The sequence below is a fragment of the Vigna radiata genome, unplaced genomic scaffold (assembly GCF_000741045.1).
Source record: "Vigna radiata var. radiata cultivar VC1973A unplaced genomic scaffold, Vradiata_ver6 scaffold_133, whole genome shotgun sequence".
In the NCBI taxonomy this organism is placed as follows: domain Eukaryota; kingdom Viridiplantae; phylum Streptophyta; class Magnoliopsida; order Fabales; family Fabaceae; genus Vigna; species Vigna radiata.
Window position 1 is genome coordinate 492,269 of NW_014543257.1, and position 8,142 is coordinate 500,410.

An 8,142-nucleotide genomic window follows, 5' to 3' on the forward strand; every position below is an offset into this window, starting at 1 on the left:
AGAAGAGAAGAAAAAATGAAGTTTGAGTGAGAAACAAAAGTCTTGAACTTTTCTTTTCTATGTTGAAATTTTTGCTTTGGTGGATTGTTGCTTCTTTATTTTTAGTTTTTTTACACTGATTTCCACTTCTATAAAATATAAATAAAAAGGAATATTGATACATTGACACATTCATATTACAAAAATATTTAATTAATCTTTTCAATTTTTTATTTCAAAATTATTCTTTCTTTCAAAATTATTCTTTCATTCTTAATAAATATTAAAAAAAGACTAATCGTGTTATTTGAATGTAAAAAAGTAAACATACATGTTAAAGTATTATGTTTTATAAAAAAATTTGTTCATACCATCTAAAAGATTATTTTATGCCTAATTAATATGCTGTATTATCAGTGTATATATCCTTGTCTAAAATAGTATTAATTTTATTAGAAGTTGTTTTGAAGTTAAATAGATGCTTGAACAAATCTGTTTGATTTAAAATTTGACCTTTCAAATAAAATAATTTATTTTAAATCATTTTCAAAATTTTATTTTAAACAAATATTTTTTTATTATTAACCCTCTTAACATTTACCTATTAATATGTAATCAATCAAACAATAAGAAAAAAAAAATAGATGAATGGAAGAAAATAATAATAAAAACATAAAAAAATAGAGGTAGTTTGATCACAAAGAAATAGAGAAGCAAGAAATTCAAAATATAATTTTTATTTTATTAAAAGTGAAAAGTAAATAAAATATATTTTATAAAATTACATTTTTTATTAATATTATTTATTCATTATTATTTACTCGTTATTAATATATATATTCCAATTCAGTTAGCAACAGTTCCGTTAAAAAAATAGAAAAAAAAATATTTTTCTTTTATTTCTTATCATACTTCCTTTTCCCCCAAATTTTGTGTCATTTATATACGACAAAACCTCTTTCTCTCTTTTTCTATAACTTTCATAAAGCGTATTGAAATTAGGAGTAAATACCTAATTTTATTCTTTGAAACCAGATTTAAAACTCAAATTACACTTAAATATAATTCAAATATAATTTTAACAATATTTTATTTTATATTTATCTTTTATCTTTAATTAATTTATAATTATTTTTTTATTTGTATTTTATACTTAATTTATATATTTTTTACTGTAAATCAAAAACTTTATATATATATATATATATATATATATATATTTAAAATAAGATCTCGTATATAATTTTTTATTATATTCAACTTATAATAAAGATAATATATCTAACATGTATAAATTAAAAAACCTCGTAAATGAGAAAAATTAAATATTTAAAACTAATAATTATAAATTTAAACTAGACATTTCAATTCAAAATCTAGTTTACTAGTAAATTTTTTTGAATAGTTAACAGAGTTATATATTTTAATTTCATCATTTAAAAATAATCTGATGATGATGTATATTTGCTTTCACACTATAATAGGTGATTATGGATAAATTTAAAGTGAAGTGATGAAGTCAATGATGAAATGAAAATAGAAAAACGCAAAGATTGAGAAGATGTAGTCCAAGCAAGAATTGTTTAGTTGAGTTATCACAAACGCATATACGTTATTTTTCAAAACTAAACACTTTTAGTCAATATGGAAGGTATAATATCAAAGAAGTATTAAATAATATTGTTGGAGCAAGATTTTTATTAAAACAAAAAGAAATTTTAGAGGCAAGATTTGGAAGATATAGTGGGAAGTGGACATTGTTTTCTTACTTCATAAAGTTTTTTTTTTTCCTTTTTCTTTTATTGTTAGGCATCAAGTACTTCCCACTATGATTGCATAAACTTTTTTTTTATAAAAAACTTTAAAAAAAAGTAACAAATGAAATTTCTCATTTAATTTTTATTGTAAGAAATTTTATATTATTGACAAAAAAATTATGAAAAAAAAGTTATTGGTAAAACAAATTTTAGTGATAAATTTAATTAATAAATTTTACTAGAATTTTTATAATTAATGAATATTTTCATTAATAATGAATTCCTCAATTAATTTTATCGATAACATTCGTCAATAATTTAAAATTTATTCTTTGATTAAATGAGTGTAAAAGTTTATATTTTTAAGATTTGAATCATTTTGAAAATCCACGTATAATTGATTTTTTTGTAGTTTAAATTTATTTTCTAATTAATTTTTTTAGTTTGCTTAATTAAGAGGTAAAAGAATAAAGCTTCATGTGTATATGTAAGAAATAAGTGAGGAAATTAATGAATGATAATAATATGATATTTAATGACGAATTCAAGTGATATAGAGAATCAATCTTGGTATAATTGTTCTATTTTTATATTGTCTATCAAACCCCTCCTTTATTGTTATTTCATGATCTTATGTTTCTTACACATGCTTATAAGTGTTAGTTTATTGAGATTCTTATTGAATTAGTTAGGAGACGCTTGAGTTGACTAACTCTATCTTTACTTAGAATTTAGATAGAGTAGATGATCCTTTGGATAATCTAATCAGAGATTAGATTATTTACTACAAGAATAGACAAGTTGAGCATTAAATGATATACTTCTACTTAATTTGTTTGTAGAAATGATAATGATCAATAATCTTAGCCATTTCTTGAAAAATTATGGTGGCATTAGGAATGGAAACTTCTTAACCAGAGAACAAGCTCGGAGATAAAATATATTATTTTTTGTACACTTTTTGGTTTTGGGCCTTGTCATTGTACTCTTTTCTTATTTGCTTCTATTAGACCTTTATTGGGTTTGGCCTGTGTTTTTATTTTTCCTTTTTTATAATTAAAGACTTTTATACTTTAGTTTTTGATGGGCTTGTGTAACACCTTAGGAAAATGTGATAATTAGGAAATAATGTGGTTATGAAACTTGGATATTTTTGTTTGCTAATTGGTGTTTGATGATTAGATGTTTTCTAGAATTATAATTATTATGTTTATTTTTAATGTTATTATTGATTAAGTGGAACATATGATTGGTATGTTATTATTTGGATGATTTATGTGGTGTGTTGTTACTAATATGATGTGTTGGATTGAGGGTAAAATGGTGATTTAGGATTGAATAAATGTGCGCCAAATTCTAAAAAGAAAAATAGTTAAAGTAAACTTTTGGTTTTAATTTGTATTTTGGGTCTAAGGGCAAAAAGGTCATTTTATCCTCACTAATTAGTGAAGAAATTAAGTTATGAGAATGTACAAAGTAAGGAAAACCAACCAAAAATATAGCTCAAATAAGAATAACAATCATCATAGATCCATGAAAATATTTATCATAACCCACTCACAAGAAGACAAACATGGTTACTCCCCTTACAAAAGTATACTCGTTCCCATCATTCATAGAATCACAACCAACCAAAACAAGCAAGGTCATCTTCCCTTACAACATCATCATAAATTGACCAGTGCATTTAGAATAATACTAAAACAAACACCAATTTAACTCAATTACTTATGCATACGTACAAACATGGAAAAAAACGAAAACAAGAAAACAACAAATCAAGAATCAAGAAATCAAGAATGTAACAAATCAAGAATGTAAGCTCCCCTTATCTCTGATCCAGCAAAGAGTTTTAGATCTTCTAAGCCCTCCTAACAGCTTGGCTCATAGGCTTCTTCCTTGGCAAAAAATAATGCTTTCCTCTTAAACCTCTCTCACGACTAGCATAGGATTTTTTTTGGCTTAATTATTTTCTTGGTCTCCAAATTCAGCATTTAGTGTCTCGTTGGTACCCATTTGGTAGAAACGGAGTTAAAGTCGTGGTGACATGGCAAGAAAAGCTACCACTTTTTTCTCTCTCATTTACTCCTCTATGCAACTCAGACTCGTCTCTTTCTCTCTCCTCTGCTTGTCTTCAATTTCCATTCTCAACCCAAGCCTCCATTTTCTTTTTGCACCAACTCACATTGAATTCCTAATCGTCTTCTCCACCTCAGTCCACCTCCCTTTTCATCAAACAATTTCACTTGCACCAATCAAAACTGAAGCTTGAAAACATAGCCCTTGCCACCTTCCTCTGGTGAGATCCACGTCATAGTAGGACCCATGATTGCTGGGAAAACCACCTTGCTCCTTCATCGGATTCAATTAGAAATCGTCAATAGCAGGTAAACTCTTCTCTATTTATTTGTAATTTAATTATTGAAAAGAAAAAGTCTTTTACCTGAAGTATTTTTTTTTTGTTTGTTGTTTATCTTAAATTTTTGCTTGAATAGTTGGTTGTAGAATGTAGATTGTCATGGTGAGTTATAGGTGTATCATGCTTGAAACTACCGATGCCCAAAGTCATTATGTGTTTTGTACTTTGAATTGGCAACACTTTTTCTTTGCAATGCCATATTGGATGCAATCATCATTGGTAGGGTATTTTCAACTTCGAGGTTAGCCTTGCAGAAAAAACCCATCTTGGGTTAGATCATGAGAGCTCCGTGTGTATCTCGAAGGTTGGTGGTGGTAATTGTGCTCTTGTCCGGAATTGGATTGACCCTGTAGCAGAGAGCCTGTTTTCTGATGTTGTAGTAATGCATATTCTAAAAACAATGTAAGAGGGAAAAAGAATCATTGTGCACATGTTTGTTGTCGGATATGTTCCTAACGGGTATTGAAATCTCATATTTTTAATATTCTATTTATACGAAAAATTGGGATATCTACAAACTTCTCTTCATATTCAACAACTTTGTGAAGATGGACTTGTATTTTTGGTTATATCTGGTTATGTTCAAGAAGACCATGGAGAAGTCCAATTGGACTTCTGTCATGGGATGGGTTGGTTTAAGACCAGATCAATATATCTTTGCATCAATTCTTAGTGTCTGTGCAACTTTGGCAACATTAGAATCTAGGAGTCAAGCCCATTGGGTAATCATCTAGTGTCAAATCAGAGACAACGTCGTAGTCAACAATGTTTAACATAAATATATTTTGAGTGCAGTTTTATTTGTGTTGGGCATTTTTTGTTTTATAATTGTGACTAGAAACACGATTAAGAAAAGAAAGAAAGTGGACATTAAAGAGAAGCAGAAGAGAGAGAGAGAAAGATACAAGTTTGAATTGCGTAGAGGACCAAATGAGAGAGAGAAAAAAGTGGTAGACTTTTTTGCCAAATCAGCACAAAGTTAACTCCGTTTCTGTCAACTTAACGGAAGGGACTTGATTGGTGCAATTATGCCATATTGGAACACAATAGAGGCGTTTTTAAAAGCGTGTACCAACGAGACACTAAACGCTCAATTTAGAGACCAAGTAAGCAATTAAGCCATTGTCTTTCTCTTTTTCTTGATGACTTGGGTTTCTATGCTAACATAATATAAATAGGATTTATAAAAACCCATTATTTTCATAATATAATCAAATAAAATTATCTTCATTCTAATTGATTCTGATAAGTCCATAAATAATGTATTTTATCCTAATATCTTTATTATAATTGATTTTGATAAGTCGATCAATAATATATATTATTTTTTATTGTTATTAAGAATCAAACACACGACCATCAGCTTAATAATGAACTTTGGCCCTACATTTCACTTATATTTAACATATTATTTATTATTTCAATAAAAAAAATTGACGTCTAAACCACTGTTTTAGAAGTCTTATATTTTTTGGCTCTTACAACTTTCTTTTTCAACATAAGGTTTTATTTGTTCTTGTCTTTCCATTCTTCTTGAGGAATATGGTATGAAGACCTCTTTTGTTTCTCCACATAAGTCTTTGGCCTTACTCTTTTGTTGGGGCACTCTTTGGACTTGTGTTGGTTTCTTTGACACTTAGAACATTAATTGTTGGAAGTATCTTTATTTTTCTTTTTTCTTTTCTTTTTTTCTTACTTGATCCTCTTCCAGTTGGATGAAGTACAGAGTTTCTCTCCTTGTGAGTGATGGTTATTTCATTGGTATGACCATTATGTATGGATTCTTTATCAAATAACCAGGGTGTTCTTGTCAAAATATTACAAGCTTCCATAGGTACTATGCCACACAACACATTATCTTCATAATTTCCTATAGAAAGCTTTAACCACCACTTGTTGATTAACTACCATTTACTCATCATCATTGACCCATTTACTCATCATCATTAACCCACTTTAGCTTTTCTTATCCTAAGAAGTTCTCCATCACAAAGATAGACATATTCTCTCTTGGTTTTACTCTCATTTTCCTCATCTTGGCTACTATAGACATCAACACCCCTTAAGATTATGATATTTTTGGTGGGGCATTGTGATGAAATGTGACCTGAACCAAGATAGTTCAAACACTTAATTTTACTAGGGCGAGTGTGAGATAATGTTCCCACCCTTGGTATTTCCTTTTCCCTCTCTTCTCTCTTCTCTTTCCCTAGATTCCTAGAGGGTTATTCTTCTTCAACTTGTTTACCCTCCCTCTTGTATTTTTTCTTAATAATAGAGCTAAAGATGAGAGTTTTCAAACTTTTTCTCAAGAGTTGTAACTCTACCTTTATGCAAATTTGTACCAAGTTATTTAAGTATTGGTAGGGCAACAATTCCACTCCATCTCTAATATCAAGATTAAGACTACTAATAAACCTAGAGATGGTTGTCTCTTCCTCCTTTCTAATTCCTACCCTCTTCATATAGAGCTTTATTCTTTTTTCTATACTTTTCTACACTAGTTTCTTTTTGTTGGAGCCTTTAGAGTTTGTCCATTAGCTCCTTATGATAGTAGAAGGGTATGTGCCTTCTTCTCATGACACTTTTCAAGTCATTCCAATAATTGACTTAAAGGAAATTAAAGATTCTTCTCTCTCTCATTGGGGAAGTACACCAACAAATGATATTCCCTTGGAAGCTTAAGGTTGCTAGTAAGACCTTTCTCTCTTCACTTACTTGATGACACTCAAAAAGTTGTTCTACTTTGATTTCTCAATTTAAGTAAGCTTCAACATCTTCGTTCCTATGGAAATGGGGGAGGTTTACCCTAACTTCTCTTGGTTGGCTCTCTCTTTCACGCTCCCTTCATTGCACTCTATGTGGAGGAGGTTGATAGTATTGAGTAGCAAGTCTACTATCCTCCTCATAGTATTTGATTTGTATTAGAGTTTTGGAGCTTCTCTTTGATTCGCTCCTAGCCCTCAACTATACTTGTATTTTATCTTATTTTTGTCTAAGTATCCTAAGCTCTTCCTCTCAGATAGGAAGATGGACATCTCTTTCAATTTTCTTTTTTTCTTTCAAAATTACCTCTTGCTTCCTATAAAGTTTTATTGATTTTATTTGTTGGGCTAAATTGTTTAGACTTGGTGGAGCCTCTTCACTAAAATCATTTCCAATTTGGTAGGATGCAACTTTAGACATACTTAGATTTTTTTCTTTTCAAAAAGAGGGTATGCATAAACAAGACTTATATTTCAAAAGAAATTCCTTAAGAGACTTAAGGAGATAAAAGAAACTAAAGGTCACTTCCAAGAAAGGGAGGTGAATCACAATGGATTGCTTAACAACCAAATCTTTCCTAGACAAGTTTACCTTAAGCTCGTGTCGAACTTCTCAATTGGAATCAAGTTTGATATACAAGTAGACACACAGTAAAGTATAAGCAAACAAAGAAAGGAATTAAATTAAACTATGCAGCCTAATGGTAAAGTTAGAAGGAACTTTGGATCCTTGTTAGGAGATGAGATTGAGTACCAAAGACTTCCCTAAGATAACCTAACAAGGCTGTGAATACATAAGGAAAGGAAAAAAAAAATATACCTCAAGAACACACACAAATTATAGGTTGGTATATCGTTGTTGAAGTTATCAAATTAATCTACTTTACAAGGCAACTTCAGTATCGCTAAGTTAGTAGTCAAGAAAATAAATAGGGTTAAAGTAACCCTAAGTCGTTTTCCAACGAATACGAAATTGTTTGTCAATACTTGATTCTTATGGAGACTCTGAAAGATTAGTAAATGCCATGCAATGCTTAAAAATAAATGTGAAAATCTATGCTAACAAAATTAATGTTTGAGTTTAATTGAAGGACAAATAGGAAACTTGAAACTATTATGATGAAATAGACTATTCATTATTGATTATCCACATATAATTGTTCAATTGATTATTATTGTTCAGGTTTCAAATTAATTAAAGTACATTTTTAATTAACTTGAG